At 41.4% G+C, this 24,650-nt stretch overlaps 1 protein-coding gene and 1 pseudogene across 1 annotated transcript in view; both read left to right on the top strand.

Moving 5' to 3' along the window:
- OPHN1 (oligophrenin 1) overlaps window positions 1-24,650 on the top strand; it is a 443,853-nt gene that overhangs the window by 13,877 nt on the left and 405,326 nt on the right. The gene's annotated exons all lie outside the window — the stretch shown is intronic.
- On the top strand, window positions 15,204-16,232 carry LOC105888256 (annotated as a pseudogene).

The following is a 24,650-nucleotide window of genomic DNA, read 5'->3' as shown; positions in this document are numbered from 1 at the left end:
GATAATTGGAATGGAGGAAAAGATGGAAACAGAGAACCAAAAAGCAGTTCAGAAGTTGTCTCAAGAAATTAATGAATTTGAAGACAAAGTCACCAAGGATATGGACATAATGAGGGAAGATATAGCAGAGTTTAAGTAATTGAAAAAGATATTTGAGGAGGTTCAAAGTACCATAGAGTCCTTCAGAAATAGAGTTGAGCAGTGCAAAGAAAGAATCTCCGATAAAGAAGGCAAAACTTTTGGGTGGTGCCTATTGCTCAGTGAGTAGGGCGCCGGCCCCATATACCGGAGGTGGTGGGTTCAAACCTGGCCCTGGCCAAAAACTGAAACAAACAAAAAAACAAGACTTTTGAACTATCTTAAGCATTCAAAGAGGCAGAAAAATGGAGAAAAAGAACAGAATATTCCCTGAGAGAGTTATGGGATCATTCCAAAAAATCAAACTTCTGAATTATAGTGATACATGAAGGAGAAGAAGATGGTCCCAAAGGTACAAATTCTCTGCTCCAAGACCTTATGGTGGGGAACTTCCCAAATGTTGCAAGAGACACAGAAATTCAGATAGTAGATAGTTTCAGAACGTTGGCATGACTTATTCCAGACCAAGCATCTCCTACACACATTGTAATTAATTTTCCCAATGTTAATATGAAGGAGAAACTTCTGCAGGCAGCCAGGTATACAAAAAGTTTTACTTACAAGGCAAAAATATAAAGATGACTGCAGAACTTCCAGTCGATACTTTCCAAGCCAGAAAAGGATGGTCATTGACCTTCAATCTTCTTAAACAAAACAATTTCCAGACCAGGATCCTATACCCTGCTAACCTGAGTTTCATTTGTGATGGACAAATCACTGACATCCATATGCTGAGGAAATCTGCCATGAATCTACCAGCTCTACAGGAAATACTCAGACCCATTCTTCATAACAAGCAACAAGAGGGTATACCACCAACTTAAACCTACCCAGAAAGTAAAGAACAAAGCCTAGCTTCCACAGTGGTGAGTGGCATAAAAGTAAGCTCTGGACTTCTGAAAAACAAGATGATCAAAACTCTGCCAAATCTATCAAATCCCATTGTGAATGGTTTGAACTCTCATTTTAAGAGGCATAGGCTGGCTGGCTGGATACAAAAACTCAGGCCCGATATCTGTTGCCTACAAGAAACTCACCTTACCTCAAGAGATAAAACAAGACTTAGGGTGAAGGGATGGGCAACGGTATTCCAGGCAAATGGAAAACAGAAAAAGCTGGGATTGCAATCTTCTATGTAGATACGAGGGGATTCAAACCAACAAAAATAATGAAAGACAAAAATGGACACTTCATACCAGTCAAGGCAAACACACCATATGAAGAGATTTCAATAGTTAACATCTATGTGCCCTATCTGAATGCCCCTCAATACATAAAACAAACTCTAACTGATGTGCTATATCTTCCCATGGTATAATCGTTGGAGATCTTAACATCCATGGGTAGTATTGGACAGATCCTCCAAGCAGAAACCAAACAGAGAAATAATGGACTTAAACAAGACCCTAGAACAAATGGACTTAACAAACATTTATACAACACTTTATCCTAACAAAACCAAATACATATTCTTCTCATCAGCTCACGGATCATCTTCCAAAATTGATCATACCTTAGGTCACAAGGCTAACCTCAACAAATTCAAAAGAATAGAAATTATCCCTTGTATATTCTCAGAATAAAAGTTGAAATCAATAGCAACAGCAATCTTCATACTCAAATAAAGTTATGGAAACTTAATAACTTTATGCTGAATGATAGCTGGGTCATAGAAGATATCAAGAAGATCATTTGATGTCTGGAAAAAAATGATAGTGAAGATACAAATGATTAAAACCTGTGGGATACTGCAAAAGCGGTCCTTAGAGGGAAATTTAAAGCATTAGATGCCTTCATCAAGAAAACAGAAAGAGAGCAAATCAGCAACCTAAAGGGCCATCTCAAGCAACTGGAAAAGAAAGAACAATATAATGCCCAACCTATCAGAAGAAAAGAAATAACCAAAATAGAGCAGAACTAAATGAAATTAAAAACAAAAGAATTATTCAGAAGATCAGTGAAACAAAAAGTTGATTCTTTGAAAAGATTAGTAAAATTGATAAACCCTTGGCTAGACCAATAAGAAACAGAAAAGCAAGATCTCTAATAACTACAATCAGAAATGATAAAGGGGAAATAACAATAGATACTACAGAAATACAAAAGATTCTCAATAATTACTACAAAAAAAAAAAAAAAACTATTCCCCCCAGAGTGAAATGTATAGGAGATGGACTGATACCTGGAAGCACAATACCTTCCAAAACTCAGCCAGAAAGATTTAGAAATCTTGAATACACCAATATCAAGTACTGAAATAGCATCAATTATATAAAATCTCCCCAAAAAAGAAAAGCCCTGGACCAGATGGTTTTACACCAGATTGTATCAAACCTTTAAAGAGGAAATTGTTCCTACAATGAATAAACTTTCCCAAAATATACAGAAAGAGGGAATCTTCCCTAACATATTCTATGAAACAAATATCACCCTGATCCCCAAACTAGGAAAAGGCCCAACAAAAAGAGAAAACTATAAAACTAATATCATTAATGAATATCGATGCAAAGATAATAGCAAAGATAATGCAAAGATAATAGCAAACAGGATACAAAAACACATTAAACAGATTATACACCATGATCAAGTGAGTTATAAAACCCAGAGACATAGGGTTGGTTCAACATATGCAAATGTATTAATATAATACATACATAAATAGAATCAAAAACAAAGACCTTATGATTCTTTCAATTGATGCGGAAAGGGCTTTGACAATATCCAGCATCCTATCATGATAAAAACACTCAAGAAAGTAGGCTTAGAAGAAAAATTCCTTAAGCTGATTGAGGCTATCTACAATAAACCCACAGCTAACATCATATTGACTGGAGTAAAACTGAAAGCATTCCCACTCAAATCTGGAACCAGACAAGGATGGCCACTATCTCCACTGCTATTTAACATAGTTTTGGAAACCCTAGCCATCAAAGTAAGTCAAGAGAAAGAGAGCAAAGGAATACAAATGAGGGCAGAGAAGGTCAAACTCTCCCTCTTTGCAGATGACATAGTGTTATATTTGGAAAACCCCAGGGAGTCAACTACAAAGCTTTTAGAAGTGATCAAAGAATATGGCAGCATCTCGGGTCAAACAATCAATACCCACAAATCAGTAGCCTTTGTATAAGTCAACAATTGTCAAGCCAAGAACAAAATCAATGACTCTATTCTTTTTACAATAACACCAAAGAAGATGAAATACCTGGGAATATTCCTAACAAAAGAAGTGAAAAATCTCTACAAAGAGAATTATGAAACTTTGAGAAAGGAAATAGCAGAAGATGTCAACAGATCAAAAGAACATACCATGCTCATGGCTAGGAAATAGCAGAAGATGTCAACAGATCAAAAGAACATGTCATGTTCATGGCTAGGAAGACTAAACAACATTAAAATGTCCATACTACCCAAAGCAATATTTAGATTTAATGCAATCCCCATCAAAGCAGCAATGTCATACTTTAACAATATTGAAAAAGTTGTACTTCAGGGTGGCACCTATGGCTCAGTGAGTAGGGCGCTGGCCCCATAAACTGAGGGTGGCGGGTTCCAGCCTGGCCCCAGCCAAACTGCAACAAAAAAATACCTGGGCCTTGTGGTGGGAGCCTGTCGTCCCAACTAGTTGGGAGGCTGAGGTAAGAGAATTGCCTAAGCCCAAGAGCTGGAGGTTGCTGTGAGCTGTGAGGCCACAACACTCTACTGAGAGCAACAAAGTGAGACTCTGTCTCTTAGAAAATAGAAATATTACTTCAGTTCATATGCAACCAGAAAAAAACCTGAATAACAAATAGAGTTCTTAGAAATAAAGACAAATCTGGAGGCATTACGTTGCCAGCCTTCAGGTTATATTACAAGGCTATAGTGATCAAACAGCATGGTACTGGCACAGAAATAGAGACACAGATTTATGGAATAGGATAGAGAATCTAGAGATGAACCCATCCACGTATCATCATTTAATCTTTGACAAGCCTAACAAAAACATGCACTGGGAAAAAGAATCCTTATTTAACAAATGGTGTGGGGAGAACTGGTTATCCACATACAGAAGACTGAAGGTAGACCTGCATCTCTCATCATTGACAAAAACTGATTCTTGTTGGATAAAAGATTTAAATTTAAGACACAAAACAAAAAAATTCTAGAAGAGAGTGTAGGGAAAACACTTGAAGATATTGGCCTGGGAAAAAACTTTATGAGGGACTCGGTGCCTGTAGCACAGTGGTTACAGCATCCGCCACATACTCCAAGGGTGGCAGGGTTGAAACCGGCCCAGGCCAGCTAACAAACTACAACAAAAAAATAGCTGGGCATTGTGGTGGGCGCCTGTGGTCCCAGCTACTTGGGAGGCTGAGGCAAGAGAATCGCTTAAGCCCAAGAGTTTGAAGTTACTGTGAGCTGTGATGCTAAGGCACTCTACCCAGAGCAACGAATAGAGACTGTCAAAAAAAAAAAAAAACTTTATGAGAAAGACCCCTCTAGCAATTGCAGCAACACCAAAAATAATAACTGGGACTTGAACAAGTTAAAAAGCTTTTGCACAGCTAAAAGTACCACAAAGAAAGCAAACAGACAGCCCTCAGAATGGGAGAAAAATTTTGCATGTTACGAATCTGACAAAGGCCTAATAACTAAACTGTACAGAGAACTCAAATTAAACAGTAAGAAAAGTGCAAACAACCCTCTCTACAAGTGGGCAAGAGATTTGAACAGAAACTTCTCTGAGGATGACAGATGAATGACCAACAAACAAGAAAAAATGCTCATAGTCTTTAATCATCAGAGAAATGCAAATCAAAACCACTCTATTATCTACCCCAGGAAGATTAGTCCACATCACAAAGTCACAAAACACCAGATGCTCCATAGATGTGGAGAGAAGGGAACACTTCTACACTGCTGGTGGGATTGCAAACTAATACAGCTCTTTTGGAGAAAAGTAAGGAGAATCCTCAAAGATCTAAATATAGACTTTCCATTTGACCCTGAAATCCTAGGTTTCTACCCAGAAGAACATCAATCATTTTACCACAAAGACACTTGTTCTTGAATGTTTACTGTGGCTCAATTCATAATTGCCAGGTTGTAGAATCAACCTAAGTGCCCATCAACCCATGAATGGATCAAGAAAATGTGATATATATATACACACACATACCATGGTATATTATTCAGCCATTAAAAAAGATGGAGACTTTACATCTTTTACATTTACCTGGATGGAGTTGAAATACATTCTTCTTAGTAAAGTATGGCAAGAATGGAAAGATGAATATCCATTGTATTCCATACTAATATAAAATCAATATATAAACAATTATATGTTCCTAAGAATAATAAAACACTATTGTAGTCCAGTTTGGGGGTTGAGGGAAGTGGGGGGAGGACATATTGCAGAAGGAGGAAGGGCATGAGGCGGGATCTTACCACGTGTGCACACTGTGAGGGTGTATAACATGCCCGCTGGGTGAGGAGCTCTTCTATAAATGAAACTTTGCCCTGGAAGTGAGAACAAGGTAACCTAAATATTGTACTCTCATATTAATTTGAATAAAGTTTAAAAAAAATACCAAGAATGGTCAAGACACTACTGAAGAATAAGAATAAGGTGGGAGAGATACCCAGCCATTTTATTTTAAAGTCATAATAATGAAAGCTGTGTAATAATGCACTGGATTTGATAAATTGACCTGCTGACCAGAAGAAAGATCTCAGAAACAGGCCCACCTTTATTGGAAAATTTGATATATGCAGAGGTGGCTGTCCAGAAGAAAGCAGTATGTATTTAAAACAGGTATTGAATGGGCAAGTGGGAGGTTAGACAGTTGTTCTTCACAGAGCTTTTTCTTAAAGGGGCTCAGAGAAATTAAGCTGTGTCAGCAGCCAGCTTGCCTCCCTAGTCGCCGCCGCATGGGAGCCAGTCAGATTTACGGAAACTACCTCCTGGGAACAATGCCCTGCTCTTCTCACTGCCCTCAAGGGTGGAAGCTCTGAGGCTGTCCCCAGAAGATGTCACAAGCTGGTTCAATGAAGGTCCAGATGCACTTCTCCAAATGTCCGTGGCCCTGCACCAGCCACCTCTGTGCCGGGTCACTCCCAGAAGACCTGCGGCAGTTTATGCTGCATGTGAGCTTTTTGCATTCTAAGACAGCCAACTCGGTCACCTGCACGTACTCCCCTGCCCACTACAGGGTGTTCTGCCAGCTGGCCAGGAGCCTCCTGGAGCACATATGGGTGGTCTCCACGCCACCATGGACACCACGGCACGCCCAGTCACTCACTAGCCATCACTACGCATAAGGTCGCGAGGTGCTGCCCCCATCTGGGGGTGCCGGAACAATGATGGCCAGGCCCCTGCTCAGCGTCTTACCTGGGGATGCATGCTGAGTGTTTGCCTGACAGAAACACTTCATTTATTTTTGAGATGGAGTATCAAGCTGTCATCCTGGGTAGAGTGTCGTGACGGCACAACTCGCAGTAACCTCAAACTCTTGGGTTTAAGTGATTCTCTTGCCTCAGCCTCCCAAGTAGCTGGTACTACCTGCATTGCTGGGCTATTTTTTTTGGTTGTAGTTGTCATTGTTTGGTGGGCCCTGGCTGGATTCAAACCCACCAGCTCCATGTATGTGGCTGGCGCCCTAGCAGCTTGAGCTACAGGCGCCTAGTCCAGAAACACTTTTAGATGTGTCATGGAGACCCCACGAGCCCCCTGAGGCTGGCACTGCAACTGCCCTGGAAGGTTCCTGCGTGGGTGGCGTGGGCCCCGCCCACCCTGTCAGTGCAGCACTGGAGCCGCCTGGTGACCTGATGGGACAGAGAGGCAGTCCGGAAGGGACAGCAAGGAGACCCTCACCTGGAGCCACCCGGGCACTGTACCGAGCGCTGCCCATAGGCACCAGCCGGTTTCCCCAGACAAAGGAGAAGCCCCTGCGGGGAATATTTTGGCCTGCAGATCTAGGCTTTGACATGCTCTGGGAGCTTGATGTGGCCAAGAACACACGGATACCCAGACCGCCAAGGGAAGGGCCCATGGGGCAAGGCTCTCTGGCTGCCTCAAGAAGGGGCAGGCCACCTCCCTTCAGGCTCGGGACGCGAAGGCCGCGAAGGCCCTCAGACAAATGTGCTTTGTTTCTCATCTTGCATTGATAGCCTCAAACCCATACCCCACTTCCCTGGCGTTTTGGGGCGCAGGTGTTGGAACCCCTTCTGACCATAGGTGTCCCCAGACACACAGGGGACTGAAGACGTAGGCCCGCATTGGGGGAGGGGACGACCAGGTGTGACAGCAGTTTAGCTTTTGAGGTTTTTACTGTGAGGAATGTTGGGGAGAGGATAAGCAAATGTGTGAGATTTTACAATTATCCAGGCCCAGTTCTCCATTGTACTATCCAGGGAAGCCATTGCAGTGGTTTAATTTTGCCTGACTTCAGTGTCCACATCCATGAAATGCTGAGTGCACCTACCTCACAGGTTGTTTTGCGAGTTGATGAAATAATGAACATCTGGCCTCGAAACTTTCATTTCATGGGGTTTGGGACTTAGCCTCCCTCCTAGCTGCTTGTTGTCTGTCCCTGTTGGTGGGTGGGTTGGGAGTTCCCCCCACTGGGCAGCTGGTTAAGGGGAAGGAGTTTCCAAGTCTCTGTGAGACATTAAACTCATACATATCCTGTCCAAGCTTCTGGTGAACCTTGGAATCTAAAAGGAAGTCTGGTCCCATCCCACACCCTAGTGTATTCCATCACTTGTGTAGGGTCTCCATCCACCAAGACCTGCTTTTCTTCCCTCAAATGTTCAGGGTCAATCTCTTCTACACTCTGCAAGGCACATGTGCATTTGTCCCTCTTCACCCCCTTCCCCTCCTTCCTTTTTATAACCTATTTTTATGTCAGGTTCTTATTTTACAATAAAACTATGCTACCAGATTAAAAAAAAAGTAGAAAAACTTAGCCAGGCATGGTGTTGTGCTCCTATAGTCCCAGCTACTTAGGAGGCTGAGGAAGAGAATCTCTTGAGCCTAAGAGTTTGAGGTTGTTGTGAGCTAGGATGACACCATAGCACTCTACCCAGGGCTACAGTGAGCCTCTGGCTCAAAAAAAAAGTTTTCTAATTTTATGTATCCTTATATCAATCCGACATTTAAAAAAATATATTAAAAATATAATGAAAATGCTACTTGGGAGGCTGAGGCAAGAGAATGGCTTAAGCCCATGCATTGGAGGTTGCTGTGAGCTGTGTGATGCCATGGCACTCTACCAAGGGTGATAAAGTGAGACTCTGTCTCTACAAAAAAAAAAAAAAAAACAACATACTTATATATATGATGAAAATGAAATAAAAAGAAAAGTTTTCTATGCAGACTTAAGAGTCGTGAAGGAAACTTACTTTTCAGCTTCATTTTTATAGCTTTATTAAAAAAAAACATAGCCAAGACTTTTAATTTAATCTGGTGTCTGTTTCTCTAATCAGTACCTACAGAAAATTTTGAAAAGCCTATGAGGATCTGGAAAGATACACAGTTTTCCAGGGCAGAACTCTGGAAATCTTGAGCTGGTTTATTTTCTAGTGGGTGAGGGGCCCACATGATGCTTTTTACGGGGTTTCATTTTTTCTCTTTTTTTAGAGACAGAGTCTTTGTCACCATCGATAGAGTGCTGTGGCATCAAAGCTCACAGCAACCCCTAGCTCTTGGGCTTAGGTGATTCTCTTGCCTCAGCCTCCCACTAGTTGGGACTATAGGCGCCCACCACAACACCTGGCTGTTTTTTTTGTTGCAGTTTGGCTGGGCCGGGTTTGAACCCACCACCCTTGGTATATGGGGCTGGCACCCTACTCACTGAGCCACAGGTGCTGCCCTTTTTATGAGGTTTGTATCAAGTGCTAAACCTTGGGCAGTACAAAGGCAATTCAGTGTAAGGCCCTACTGTGTGTCAGGCACTGTCCTGGAAATTGGAGATTAAAAAAAAAAGTGGGCAGTAAGGCTGCTGTATAGGCTTTTCCCCCTTGAAACACACATTAAAAATCTAATTACCCACTTAAACAATTCATTACAATCGTGAGAAACTCTATGAAGAGGAAGTTGAGGGTGTGATATATATTCTACAACATTTTATGAAGTAGATTTGGTGGTGGTGGGGAAAGGAGCTAGACCATGGGGATGTAACTGTCTAGTGGAAAGAAGAATAAATTGAAGAGGAAGAATTCCTAAGTCAAAGACACCTGTTTTACTATTTTGATAGTTAATGCCCTTGTTAATGAGCAAGACTAGTCTAGCAGACAGGATGCAATATATCTCATGGGATCTTCAAGGAAAAATTAAAGCACCTGTTGTTTTATTATCCTAAGTATATTAAAAATTGTTTTAGGGGCTTGGCGCCTGTAGCTCAGTGAGTAGGGTGCCGGCCATATATAACAAAGGTGGCGGGTTTGAGCCTGGCCCGGGCCTGCTAAATAACAATGACAACTATAACCAAAAAATAGCCGGGTGTTGTGCCGGGAGCCTGTAGTCCTAGCTACTCGGGAGGCTGAGGCAAGAGAATCACTTAAGTCCAAGAGTTTGAGTTTGCTGTGAGCTGTGATGCCACAGCACTCTACCAAGGGTGACATAGTGAGACTCTGTCTCAAAAAAAAGAATTGTTTTAGGCTGGGTGCAGTGGCTCATGCCTGTAATCCTAGCACTCTGGGAGGTCAAGGCAGGTGGATTGCCCTGAGCTCACAGGTTCAAGACCATCCTGAGCAAGGGCAAGACCCCTGTCTCTAAAAATAGCTGGGTGTTGTGGTGGGCACTTGTAGTCCCAGCTACTTGGGAGGCTGAGGCAAGAGAATCACTTGAGCCCAAGAATTGGAGGTTGCTGTGAGCTATGATGCTATGGCACTCTACCAAGGGTGACAAACGTGAGACTGTCTCAAAAAAAATTGTTTTGGACAAGTAAAACATGAACATGGTACAAAATTCCAAAGGTACAAAAGGGCGAACTTTTTCTCTCCTTGTATGTCCCAGTTTCCCAGTTCACTTCCCTAGAAGCAACAACTGTTAACAGTTTTTCTATTTTTTAAGATGACTTTTGCACAGTGCTTCTGTCAACCTCTGCTTCTTTATGAGTGAGTAGAGTTCCATTGTAGGCAAATTCTCAGCCACTCTGGGACAAGATTTCTTTCAGATTGTACTTGTAGAGAGTGTGGAGTGAAGACCTATGAAAATCCAATTCTCCATGAAAGCAAAGGGACACTGGCAAATACTGTCAAAATCCACTTATTCAGAACTCTGGAAATTTGCCAAAGGCTTACAACAATCTGAGAAATGTTTATTGAAGAAAAACTGTTGAATTAGCCAGGCTTGGTAGCTCAGGAGTTGGGGACCAGTCTGAACAAGAGGGAGACCCTGTCTCTACTAAAAATAGAAAAATTAGCTGGGCGTTGTGTGGTGCCCGCCTATAGTTTTAGAGGCTGATCAGGAGGATCCCTTAAGACTAGGATTTTGAGGCTCAGTGCCTATAGCTCAAGCGACTGAGGTGCCAGCCACATACATCAGAGGTGGCAGATTTGAATCCAGCCCGGGCCTTCCAAACAACAATGGCAACTATAGCCAAAAAATAGCTGGGCCTTGTGGTGGGTGCCTATAGTCCCAGCTACTTGGGAGGCTGAGGCAAGAGAATCACTTAAGTCCAGGAGTTTGAGGTTGCTGTGAGCTGTGATGCAATGGCACTCTACCCAGGGTGACAGCTTGAGGCTTTGTCTCAAAAAAAAAAAAAAAAAGAAAAGAAAAAGTAAGATTTTGAGCTTTCAGGGGAATTGGGCTGAGGACATGGCACTCTAATGGCACTCCAGCCGGGCTACAGAGTGACATTCTGTCACAAACAAACAAACAAATAAACAAACAAAAAAAACCCCAAAATGTTGAATCTCTGCAGCAGCAGGATTGGGACATTTTAACTTTACCTGCTTTCTTTTCCTTTCTCTTTCCTTAACCTGCTTTCCTTGGTTTTGAAAACCAGCAGCTTCATAACTATTGCAGCACCTGAAGAAGGTTGGGTCTGTGGCTCCACATACTCAGAGCCTTGTCACTATTTAATCTATCTTGCAGTTTCCTAGAAAAGTCCCATTCCACCTGTAGTCCCAGCCACTCAGGAGGCTGAGGTGGGAGGATCACCTGAGCCCAGGAGTTTGAGGCTTCAGTGAGCTATGGTTATACCACCACACTCTAGTCCCAGCCAACAGAGTGAGACCCTGTCTAGAAGAAAGAAAAAGAAAGAAAGAAAGAAATACTATGAAAAGATCCTGTGTACTATTGTCTAGTTTTCTCCAAAGGTGACAACTTGTGAAACTACAGAGTTATAGTGTTGTGACCAGGATATTGACATTGATAAAGTGGAGAGAGGAACATTTCCATCACCACAATGGTCCCACAAGCAGTCTTTTTTTTTTTTTTAAATATAAGTGATAATGTTTCTTTATTAGGATCTTTTAAGAGTCAAAAGGTATATTCTGTTATGCTTCTAAGGATTCTAATTGTCCCTTCTAATTAAAGAGTTTCGAAGAAATTTATGAGATGAATGTTCTGAAGATTTCAGATACATCAAACTTTCCATAGTTCTAGTCCTTTACATCTTATTTCTTTATGTGTTCTAGTAATTTGTAAGGTCTACAGTATATACAAAAGCTTCCCACTAAAATCTTTCATGATTTGAATAAAACAGAACAGTAATTGAGACATAGTTTATTATTTTAAATGGACATGGGATGAATTTGACACAAAGAACATTTCTATGATTACCCCAAATTCCCTAAGGCCCATCCCAGTTAATCCTTAGGCAATCACTGATCTGATTTTTGTCATAACAGATTATATTTAATTTTTATAGAATTTTATATTGATAAAATCATACAGTATATACCCTTTTGTATTAGGCTTCTTTCTCTTGACAAAATGATTATGAGATTCATCTCGATTATTGTATGTATTAGTAGTTCATTCATTGGTATTGCTGAGTAATCTTTCACCGCATAGATGTATCACAGTTTATTTTTTGTTTTGTTCATGGACATTTGGGATGTTTCTAGGTCTTTGGCTCTATGAATAAAGCTTTTATGATTATCTGAAGGCAAGTCTTTGTGTGAACATGTTTTTGCAGTATATCTTTCTCTATTCTTTTACTTTTATTCACATCTTTATATTTAAAGTGAGTTTCCTGAAGAAAGCATATGGTTGAGTGTTGCTATTTTATCCAATCTAACATTCTCTGCCTTTTAATTCAAGTGTGTTTATCATTTGTATTTAATGTAATTTTGAGTATAGTTGAGTATACTAGCTTCTATTTATTTTCTTTTTTGACCCAACTGATTTTTTCTTTTACTTTCCCTCTATTCTTGCCATTTTTAGAGTAACTATTTTTTTGTGATTATGTTTAATGATCTATCACCGTATTGGTCCTGCAAGCAGCCCTGTCATAGCCATTTGTACTTTCTGGTCCAGCTGCCTTGGGAAGAAAAGTCCCCTGTTCCTAACCCCACCCTGCCTGTACTGCCTGGGAATCAGTATACTATAAATCTCTCCATTCCTATAATGTCGTTCTTTCAAGAATGTTATATAAATGGAATAAGATATGTAATGTTTTGCAACTAGCTTTTGTTTGCTCAGCATGGTTCTCTGTAGATTAATCCAGGTTGATGTGTGTAATAATAGTTTGGTCTTCTGTCTTACTGAATAGTAATTCCAGGGTATGGATGTACCACAGTTTGTTTAACCATTCACTCATTAAAAGACATCTGGAGTGTTGCAAGTTTTCATCTACTACCTAAAAAAGCTGCTATGAACTTTCATGTGTGGATTTTTTTGTAACCGTAAGTTTTCCTTTCTCTGATATAATGCCCAGGAATGCAGTTGCTGGGTCATGTGGTAGCTGCATGTTTAGCTTTTACGCTGTTTTGCATAGTGACTTTACCATGTGCAATCCCATGGCAATGCATGAGTGATCCAGTTTCTCTGCATCATTGCTGGCATTTGGTAGTGTCACTATTTTTTTTTCTAATTTTAGCCATTCTAATAGGTGTGTAATGGTTTTAATTTACATTTCATTGGCAGTCAGTGATGTTGAAATGAAAGGTCTCTTCATGTCTTTTGCCTATTTTCTTTTTCTTTCTTTCTTTCTTTTTTCTTTTCTTTTCTTTTTTTTAGAGACAGAGTCTCACTTTGTCGCCCTCGGTAGAGTGTTGTGGCATCACAGCTCACAGCAACCTCCAGCTCTTGGGCTTAGGCGATTCACTTGCCTCAGCCTCCTGAGCAGCTGGGACTACAGGCACCCACCACAACGTCTGGCTTTTTTTTTGTTGCAATTTGGCTGGGGCAGGCTTGAACTCGCCACCCTTGGTATGTGGGGCTGGAGCCTTACTTGCTGAGCCACAGGTGCCACACATTTTATTTATTTTCTTTTTTCTTTTCTTTCTTTTTTTGCAGTTTTGACTGGGGGCCGGCGTCCTACTCCTTGAGCCATAGGTGCCACCCCTTTTGCCCATTTTCTTTTTTTTTTCTTCTTTTGCCCATTTTCTAACTGGAGTTTTAAAAATAGTTCTGTTTTGAGAGTTGCAAAATGTATTTTAGACTATTTCTTTGTAAGATATGTGATTTGCAAATATTTTCTTCAAATCTGTAGTTGGCCTTTTTATCCTTTTAATAGGCAATTTTGCAGAACAAGCTTTTTTTTTTTAATTTCAGTGAAGTTTTTTATGGACTGTGCTTTTTTTGAGACAAAGTCTTACTTTGTTGCTCTCGGGATAGTGCCGTGGCGTGACAGCTCTCAGCAGCCTCAAACTCATGGACTCAAGGGATTCTCTTTTTCTTTTCTTTTCTTTTTTTGAGACAGAGTCTTAGTATGTCACCCTTGGTAGAGTGCTTTGGTGTCACAGCTCACAGCAACCTCAAACTCTTGGGCTTAAGCGATTCTGTTGCCTCAGCCTCCCAGGTGGCTGGGACTACAGGTGCCCACCACAATGCCCAGCTTTTTTTTTTAGAGATGAGGTCTCATTTTGGCTCAGGCTGATTTTGAACTTATGAGCTCAGGCCGTCCACTTGCCTCAGCCTCCCAGAGTGCTAGGATTACAGGTGTAGCCCCTGCGCCAGCCTGGAATGTGCTTTTGATGTCGGATTTAAGAACATCGTGCCTAGTCCTAGATTCTGAAAAATGTTCCCTTATGTTTTTTTCTAAACGTTTCATAGTTTTGAGTTTTACATTTAAATCCATTATCCTTTTTAAGTTAATTCTTTTTTACCAGATGAGAGATTTGAGTCAAATAAATGTTTTTTCCTTCGGTTGGTTGGTTGTATTTTTAGTTTAGTTTTGTTTTGCTGCTGGTGAATGTCTCCAGCAACTTTTGTTGAAAAGACTGTCTTTTCTCCATTGAGTTACTTGTGCACCTTTGTCAAAAATCAGTTGGTCATATTTGTGTGTGTTTATTTCTAGCTTCTCTATTCTGTTCCATTCCTCTATATAACTAACCCTCCACCAATACCACACAATCTTGATCACTGTGGCTATGTGATAAGTCTTAGCATCACATAGTAGACCAATTCTTCCCACTGTATTCTTCTTTTTCAAAATGGTTTTAGCTGTTCCTGTCCTTTTGCATTTCCATGTAAATTTTAGAAAGATGGCTGTATCTTCAAAAAAATTTTGCTAGGATTTTAATGGGAATTGTGTTAAGCCTGAAAATTTAGGGAGAATTGATATCTTTCCATATTGAGACTTACAATCCATGAACACATTATGCCTCTTCATTTATTTACATCTTTGATTTCTTTCAATGGTGTTTTTGGCATACAAGTCCTGAATGTATTTTGTTAGATTTACACCTAGGTATTTCACTTATATCAGTTATTGTATTATAAATGGTGTTATATTTTTAATTCAGTGTCCCTGTGTTCATGCTAGTATGTAGAAATATATTGATTTTTGTTGTTGTTAAAAAAAAAAAAAAAGAAAAATCCATTCACAGGGCTTTGGGTAACTTCACCTGATAAGAGAACTAGCTCAGAAAGAACAAGAAGGCGCGAGTGGGAAGAAGAGGTGTTTTAGATGCCCTCCAAATCTTTGGTCATGGCTATTTGGCTAATCCTGGTGCTTTTACCTTGGCTGCTTAAGTTACTTGTGGTATGTGCCTGGGGCCTCAGTACATTTTGGGATGCTTTCCAACAGCTCGACAAGCAATACAGACACAGAGACAGGAACTGAAGTGAGCATCTTAGGAGAAAATGGGGAGTAGAAAATGATTCTTTTGGTTCTAACCAACTTAAAGATGAGAACAGGGGCTCGGCACTGGTAGCACAGTGGTTACACCATGGTTGGTGGGTTCAAACCCAGTCCGGTCCAGCTAAAACAACCATGGCAACTGCACCAAAAAATAGATGGGCATTTTGGTGGGCACCTGTGGTCCCAGCTACTTGGGAGGCTGAGGTAAGAGAATCCCTTGAGCCCAAGAGTTGGAGGTTGCTGTGAGCTGTGATAGCATGGCACTCTACCAAGGGCGACATAGTGAGACTGTCTCAAAATAAAATATGAGGGTGGCGCCTGTGGCTCAGTGAGTAGGGTGCTGGCTCCATGTGCTGAGGGTGGTGGGTTCGAACCTGGCCCTGGCCAAACTGCAACAATAACAACAAAAAAAATAGCTGGGCGTTGTGGTGGACACCTGTAGTCCCAGCTACTTGGGAGGCTGAGGCAAGAGAATCACCTAGGCCCAGGAGCTGGAGGTTGCTGTGAGCTGTGACACCATAGCACTCTACTGAGGGCGACAGAGACTCCGTCTCTTAAAAAAAAATGAGAAAAGAAAAGGTGGCTGCTCAGTGCTCTCATGCTGCTGTTTCTGCCTTCAAGCAAATTCAAAAGAAAAACCCTGAAGTGCTCAAACAATGTGAGTATTGTGGCCAGCCCAAAGTGGTGGTCAAAGCTCCTGATGAAGAAACCCTAGCTGAGTTACTGACCTATGTGAAAATGCTGGGACTGACTGTAAATTTAATCCATGATGCTGCACATACTCAGATTGCACCAAGCTCTGGGACTGTCCTAGGAATTGGGCCAGGACAAGCAGACTTAAGCAGACTTAATTGACAAAGTCACACTGGTCACCTAAATTTTTACTAGGTGGACTTTTATGATGACAATTCCTCTATCACGTGTTTGATGCCTATGAAATTCTAACAATAAAAGCTGAATTTCTTCCCTCAATTTAAATATTCTTGAGATGAAAAAAAAAAGAACTAGCTCAGTGGGAAAAACTCTATCTCCAGGGTATTTAGTATCACAGTTGCTTGAGGCTTTGATGCCTTTGAGGGCAAACAAGAGGCTGGCCATAAACATAAAAGGAAGAACTGGGTAATGAGATGTTCCTAGGCTTTGAATAGCTCTATTTCTTTTTTTTTCTTTTGAGACAGAGTCTCACTCTGTCAGCCAGGCTAACATGCCTAGCATCCTAGCTACAGCAACCTCAAACTCTTAGGCTCAAGCCATTCTCTTGCCTCAGTCTTCCAAGTAGCTGGGACTACAGGTGTCTGCCACAACGCTCATCTATTTTTAGAGAGGAGGTCTCTCTCTTGTTCAGGGTGATCTTGAACTTGTGAGCTCAGGCAATCTACCTGCCTCAGCCTCCCAGAGTGCTAGGATTATAGGTGTGAGCCATTGTGTTCGGCCTAATACATATACGATGTGTCTAGACCTTTTATTTATTTATTTGTTTATTTATTTTTGAGACAGTCTCACTATGTTGCACTCAGTAGAGTGCCATGGTGTCACAGCTCACAGCAACCTCATATTCTTGGGCTTAATAGATTGTCTTGCATCAGTCTCCCAAGTAGCTGGGACTACAGGTGCTTGCCACAATGCCCAGCTATTTTTTTGGTTGCAGTTATCATTGTTTAGCGGGCCCAGTTGGGCTCGAACCCACCAGCTGTGGTGTATGTGGCTGGTGCCCTACCCACTGAACCACAGGCGCTGCCCTGCAAAAGGTTTTCACTGAGGACTTCCCAGAAGCAGGAGCGCCACAATTTAGCTTCCAATTCTTTTAAGAGCCAGGCTGTCATGGAGAAGCCTTATTCTCTGTGATTGGAAAAGTATGTATTATGCATGTGGCAGTTGATAGCTAGAGACCAAACCTGAATTCAATCATCCTGAATTCATTAGATTGGGGGAGGAGAGTGGGTACCAAGCTATAGAGGTGTTTTATAGCTGCCCCTTACAACTTTTGTTTAGGAAAAAAAAATCCTGTATTTTTTTAAAGAGACTGTCCCTGCCACTGTCATCATCGTGCAGATTTTCTCTTGCTTTTAAACATGGGGAATATTGATATTTCTCCCTGTTTGTTTGATCTGGAGAGGTTTGCCTTGTAAAATCCATGCCCAGTGTTTCAGGGATTATGGGGATGATTGTTCTGTAATGGTATTAAAGGGGAAAGCAAGGCATACCAGTGTGCTAATTGAGTAACAGCCAGGCTGGCCAGGGATTGTATGGCCAAGGAAGCAGAGAGAGAGGGGAGGGAAAACTGGGACTTCTTAGCATTTTGTTTGCTTTTCCTTTGTGAAGAGCAGATACTGTTTAATTCTTATTTTTTCTTTTTGACTAACGAGCAGTATGTTGGTAGAAATGTACTCAGGCTTCAAAGGGCTCTTAAAAGAACACTGAATTCCTTCATATTTCAATCTAGGAAACTGAGGCCTAGGAGGTAATTAAAGTTCCTTGTCCATGGTCACAGAGTGAGTCCAATCACAGAATCAGTAATGAACTCAATAATTGCTCCCACTTCTGAGCTCTTTGCAGTTTCCCTGTGCCTGAAGAAAACAGTTTCTACCCTTCAGGAACCACTCTTTGCTGAACTGGTGATTTTTTTTTGAGAATCACTTTTAGCTTGTGAAGGGAAACAGTTGTTTTTTCTTTAGTGCCTCTTGACAAGAATGCACCTCCAGTGTGGGCCTGGAAGCAGCCAAGCATTTTACAGACCTGCAGGAATGGAATAGGGGAAGGTTCAGAGAATCTGAAATTATTTCTGTAGCTATTATAGTTGTTCTTTACTTGGTAGAAGCTTGATAAAATAGAAGATCAAGAGATCTATCTATCTACCTTCTATGATAGGCCTTTCCCCCAAATATGAGGAATTTAGAGAATCTATTTATGAAAGAGGAAGAAGCAACTCTAATACAAATTGAGTTGGGTTTTAGGTATGCTGATGTTTTTCCTGGGCAACAACAAGACGGAGACATGGGAATATAATCTCACTAAGGGTGACTGATGTCCTGGATGTGGATATACAGCTACATATATAGGGTACACAGGTTCCCTTCAGCAACCTCTCTTTGCTGAGCTGGTGATTTTTTTTGGGGGGGGGATCACTTTCAGCTTGTGAAGGGAAATAGTTGTTTTCTCTTTAGTGCCTCTTGCACAGGTACATATGAGTATAAATTTTGGCAAGCTGTTATTTTTAGGATATGAAAATATAAGTATATTTTACATTTTAGAAAGAGAGAGAAGGAGAAAAGAGATTAGAGAGCAGGGAGATGGCAAGGCATCTCAAAGAAAGAAAGAATGCCCACTTGCTAAACTCTTTAAAGTAGTTAAGGCATTTTACCAAACATCCTATAGCTTTATCTGGGAAGAAAAGTGTTATCATCTTTGATTTATAGATGAAGAAACTATGGGTTAGGTAAGTTAAGTAATTCCCTAAGATTGCACAGCTAGTCAGTAGTAGAGTTAAGGCTTATATTTTCTTTATTTTTTTCTTTCTTTCTTTTTTTTTTTTTTTTTGAGATAGAGTCTCACTTTTTTGCCCTTGGTAGAGTGCCGTGGTGTCTTAGCTGACAGCAACCTCAAACTCTTGGGTTCAAGTGATCCTCTTGCCTCAGCTTCCCAAGCTGCTGGGATTATGGGGGCACAATGCCTGGCTATTTTTTAGAGACTGGGGTCTCGCTCTGGCTCAGGCTGGTCTCAAACCTGTGAGCTCAAGCACTCCACCTGCCTTGGCCTCCCAAGTGCTGGGATTAAGGACTTAGATTTTCTGACAGTTCTTTCTACTGTTACCCATTGCTTTTATTCCCTTTGAATACAGGGAATAAAGATGAAAAAGGATATAAGTATTGTTCAGAAGAACAGGTAGTTCAGAAAGTGGAGATATGAAGAAGAGATACTGGGGCAGGCACAGTGGCTCATGCATGTAATTCTAGCATTCTGGGAGGTCAAGGCAGTGTATTGCTTGAGCTCAGGGGTTTGAGACCCCTGTCTCTAAAAAAATAGCTGGGTGGCTCGGTGCCCATAGCTCAGCGGTTAGGGTGCGAGCCATAACCACTGAGGCTGGTGGGTTCAAACCCAGCCCAAGGCCTGCTAAACAACAATGACAACTACACCACCAACAAACAAATAGCTGGGTGTCGTGGCGGGAGCCTGTAGTCACAGTTACTGGGGAGGGCGAGGCGTGAAGCCCTGGAGTTTGAGGTTGCTATGAGCTATGACACTACAGCACTCAACCCCAGGGTAACTGAGTGAGACTCTGTCTAAATAAATAAATAGATAGATAGATAGATAAAAGAAGAGATGGGGGGCCTTATGTAGAAATGGCAGCAGGTGCCAGTGCACATATCTGTACGAAGTGAAAAGAGGTGAAAGTTGGAGAACAGCCACAGAGAAGTGGGGCACAGACATAGCTGAGATTCCAAAACTTGTGCTGAGTTTCTGTTTGTTATCCTCTGCCAACTGTGTGCTATTCTGTGAAGGCTGCTGCTGAGGAGAGACAGTCCAGACCAAGGTTGAGGTTTTTAAATGAGAATCACCGTGAAGATACTATTACAGTATAATTGAAATGTTTTATTATTGTTCCCCATGCTTAAAGCATTTGATGCATAATTATCTCTGTCTAAAGGCAGAGATTTTGGTCTCAAGCATTTTTCCTTGAGTAAAAATGAATTAAAAGATACATAAAGGAGAATTCCCTGAAGCTTGGTTAAAAAAAATTAAGGAAGCTTCATATTGGTGATGGGGAAGGAGATAACCCTAGGTCTTTTTCATTACATATTTAGGGAATAAAACAAGCCTAAAAATTGTAAACTAGTTAATAAAGATGAAAACTTCTGTTCTATGTGTAGAAGTTTTATAGATGGTGCAAATATCATGTAGTTCAAGTTATCTGTGAATGTTGAGTTTGGGGATTAGTACATACATTGCTTGAAACATCGTTAGATGGAATTGTGTATTTGTATTGAAACTACAAATAATGATGCTTCATAAAAAATAATGACAGTATAGGGGCGGTGCCTGTGGCTCAAAGGAGTAGGGCACCGGCCCCATATGCTGGAGGTGGCGGGTTCAAACCCAGCCTTGGCCAAAAACTGCAAAATAATAATAATAATAATAATGACAGTATAACATCCTTGTTAGTATTTTTTTTAGTTTACTCACAGTTTTCACCTATGATCTTGATTTTTTTTTTTTGAGACAGAGTCACCCTCAGTAGAGTGCTGTGGCTTCATAGCTCACAGCAACCTCAAACTCTTGGGCTCACGTGAATCTCTTGCTTCAGCCTCCCAAGTAGTGGGGACTACAGGCACACACCACAATGCCTGGCTATTATTTTTTTTGTTGTTGTTGTCATTGGTGTTTAGGAGGCCCTGGCCAGGTTTGAACCCACCAGCCCTAGTGTTTGTGGCTGGCTCCATAACCACTGAGCTACAGGTGCCGAGCCTGTAATCTTTTTTATATTTTTTTTTATTTTTTGATACAGAGTCTCACATTATCAACCTTGATAGAGTGCTGTGGTATCATAGCTCACAGCAACCTCTAGCTCTTGGGCTTAGGCGATTCTCTTGTCTCAGCCTCCCGAGTAGCTGGGACTATAGGCGCCTGCCACAGCACCCGGCTATTTTTTTGTTGGAGTTTGGCCAGGGCTGGGCTTGAACCTGCCACCCTCGGTATATGAAGCCTGTGCCCTACTCACTGAGCCACAAGCACCGCCCCCAATCCTATAATCTTGGTTTGATCTTTACAAGAACCCTTTCAATAATCAAGCTGGTCATTATTAGTGTTCTTATACAGGTGAAATGACCAAAGACAGATATCAATCCTCCTGTTTTACAGATGAGGAATTGAAGTTCAGAGAAGTTAAGTTGCACAAAGGTGCTCAGCTAATTAATATGTGGCAAGTTGAGATCCAAACTCAGATCTTCTGACTCTGAAGGGTGGCAAATTTTCCACTATATTATGATATTTTATAGAAGGTGGCCAGAGGTTATGCCTTGCATGGCAGGCTTGTGTCTGGGATTTCCTGTGTGGTCCCTTATCATTATACTTCCCTGGTTGTTCCTGATGTCTGCCCCAGCTGGCCTGGGCTTTGCACTCAGGCCTCTCCTGCTCCTTGAACTGGTCTCCCTAACACCATTTTTTTATGCAGCTCATTCTCTGTAAAACTCTATCATGAATCCTTCTGAGGGTTGCCTGTTGCCAGGTCCTTTTCCCTCCAGGACTGAGAAAGCCCTGTCAGAGGCCTTGTCTTACTGTGTCTTTTTTTTTTTTTTTTTTTTTTGAGACAGAGTCTCACTGTGTTGGCCTGGATAGAGTATCCCGTGGTCACCCTAGTTCACAGCAACCTCAAACTCCTTATAGATTCAAGCAATCCTGTTTCATTCACTTTTCCCAGTAGCTGGGCCTACAGGTGCTGCCACAATGTCCAGCTAAGTTGTGCCTTGTTTTTATAATTGCCTTTCTATCCCACTGTTCCTGATCTGATAAATCACCTGCCACACATCAAATTCTAATTTTGAGTCTTTTGACCCTCTTAAGCAATGTGGCAGACAGCTCCCATTAAAAGGGGCTCATAAATAACAAATCTGTTTTGGTGATGTTTAAGACCAGTTGTTTTGCCTCCCTCTTACCTTTAATCATCTTTTGCTCTTTTGGTAATATGCTGATAAAAAATTATCATGTTTTTTGAGCAGAGTCCATTATAGAGATTTCCATTGCAGCAGGCAATTTCGAGCTTGCCCTTGTCTGGTGTTATTAATAATGCTATTGCTGTTGTTTTGTCAGGTCTAACAAGTCTAGCAAGATTTGGATGGTTGGAGCATTGATTTGGTCATGGGCACTTGCTTGGCAGGTCTCTCCAGAAGAGAATTCTCTTTATTGGTAGTGGTCTCACCTTTAGTGAGCTGGCACCCCCCCCTTCCCCCTTTAGGACTGGCTTTCCCATAGTGTGAGAATCACACCTCAGTAGCTTCCAGCTGTTCTGAAAGCTACTGGCTGATTGTGGTTTTGTTGTTTCTAATGGGATAATGTCTGAATTTCTTTCTTTTTTTTTTTTTTTTTTTGTTTTTTAGACAGTGTCTCCTTTGGTCACCCTGGTAGAGTGCCATGGAGTCACAGTTCACAGCAACCTCAAACTCTTAGACTCAAGTGATTCTCTTGCCTCAGCCTCCCAAGTAGCTGGGACTATAGGTGCCCACCACGACAACCAGCTATTTTTAGAGATGAGGTCTTGCTCTGGCTCAGGCTGGTCTCAAACTTCTGAGCTCAGGCAGTCCACCCACCTTGACCTCCCAAGTGCTGGGATTACAGCTGTCTGAATTTCTGAATCAGGCAGGAATTAATAATGTGATATCTAATAAAAAACATGTGTCATCTTATTGGCACAACATAGAAGGTAGCTCTAGTCTCTCCCTTAAACCACCATTATTTTCTCTCTCTCTCTCTTTTTTTTTTTTTGAGACAGTGTCTCATTTTGTCATCTTCAGTAGAGTGCTGTGGCATCGTAGCTCACAGCAACCTCAAACTCTTGGTCTCAAGCGATTTTCTTGCCTCAGCCTCCCCAGTATCTGGGACTACAGGTGCCCAGCAGAATGCCCAGCTATTTTTAGAGATGGTGTCTTGTTTCTGCTCTGGTCTCGAACTCCTGAACTCAGGCAATCCACCCATCTTGGCCTCCCAAGTGCTAGGATTATAGGTGTGAACCACTGTGTCCAGCCTTCACCATTATTTTCTAATGGTGACAAGTAGAAATGTTTCTTTTTTTTTTTTTTTTTTTGAGACAGAGTCTCACTTTGTCGCCCTTGGTAGAGTTCCCTGGTGTCATAGCTCATAGCAAACTCCAGCTCTTGGGCTTAAGCAATCCCCTTGCCTCAGCCTCCTGAGTAGCTGAGACTACAGGTGCCTGCCTCAACGCTGGGCTAGTTTTAGAGATAGGGGTCCTGCTCTTGCTCAGGCTGTTCTGGAATCCATGAACTCAGGCAGTTCTGGAATCCATGAACTCAGGCAATCCGCCCACCTCAGCCTCTCAGAGTGCTAGGATTACAGGCTTGAGCCACCACACCAGGCCTTGAGAAATGTTAATAGAATGGATACCCAGGGGCAGCACCTGTGGCTCAGTGGGTAGGGCATTGGCCCCATATACCAAGGGTGGTGGGTTTGAACCCGGCCCCGGCCAAATTGCAACAACAAAAAAAATAGTCAGGTGCTGTAGTCCCAGCTACTTGGGAGGCTGAAGCAAGAGAATCGCCTAAGCCCAAGAGCTGGAGGTTGCTGTGAGCTGTGTGACGCCATGGCACTCTATGGAGGGCAATAAAGTGAAGCTCTGTCTCTAAAAATAAAAAAGAATGGATACCCACAGGCATTGTTTACTTCTCAGTGGTCTGTAGCTTCTACCTTTGTGAATAACTTTGCTGTCTTTGACAAATTTAGGAACTTCTGGTTCATTAAAGGGGCCTGCCAGACAGCAGTTCCCTTTATACTTAACAATGATATAATATATCAGCTAGTAAAGGCTATAGAACAGAACCACAGAAATTACTGCCTCCCAGTCATGCTTTCTTCAGTGGGTTTCACTGAGGTCTAAAGAAAAAAAATATATGAATAGGAGCACCCTGTAGCTTCCCTGGTTCTTATTTATTCCTTCTGATTGATTGGTATGATCTCATCATTTCAGTGTGATTATTTTAGTATGATTTATTTATTTATTGGCTGGGGCTGGGTTTGAACCCTCCATCTCCGGCATATGGGGCTGGCGCCCTACTCGTTTGAGCAACAGGCACCACCCAGTATGATTTATTTTATTTTATTTTTTAATTAAGTCGTATACACATAGATCATGAATACATTTATGCATATGTGGAGTACAATGTGTTGATTTTTTAATACAATCTGATGTGCTTATATCAAACCTATCAATATAGCTTTTGCCTCATTTACTTGATTATTGTGTTAAGACATTTATGTTCTATACTTGATAGATTTGACTTGTGCCCTTGCAATATGCTCCATAGGTGTGGTCCATGAGATTTCATCTTATAATAGTTTCACTTTTAAAATCCCTATAGGGTAAGGTGACCAGATTTTAACATTGGTAAAGCAGGACACCATTGATGGGATGGGGCGGGGCAGGGGGAAGATCTTAATTAAAAAATTGGTCTATATGGAGCAATAAAAATTTTCATAGAATGGAAATAGTATTGTAATTTTTTAAAAATTTCAATATAAGTACAATTTATAAATATAATACATTAAAAA

The sequence above is a fragment of the Otolemur garnettii genome, unplaced genomic scaffold, assembly GCF_000181295.1.
Source record: "Otolemur garnettii isolate 467f Iridium unplaced genomic scaffold, OtoGar3 scaffold00241, whole genome shotgun sequence".
Taxonomy (NCBI): domain Eukaryota; kingdom Metazoa; phylum Chordata; class Mammalia; order Primates; family Galagidae; genus Otolemur; species Otolemur garnettii.
The sequence above is the reverse complement of the archived record's forward strand: the minus strand, read 5'-3'. Positions and strand labels throughout refer to the sequence as shown.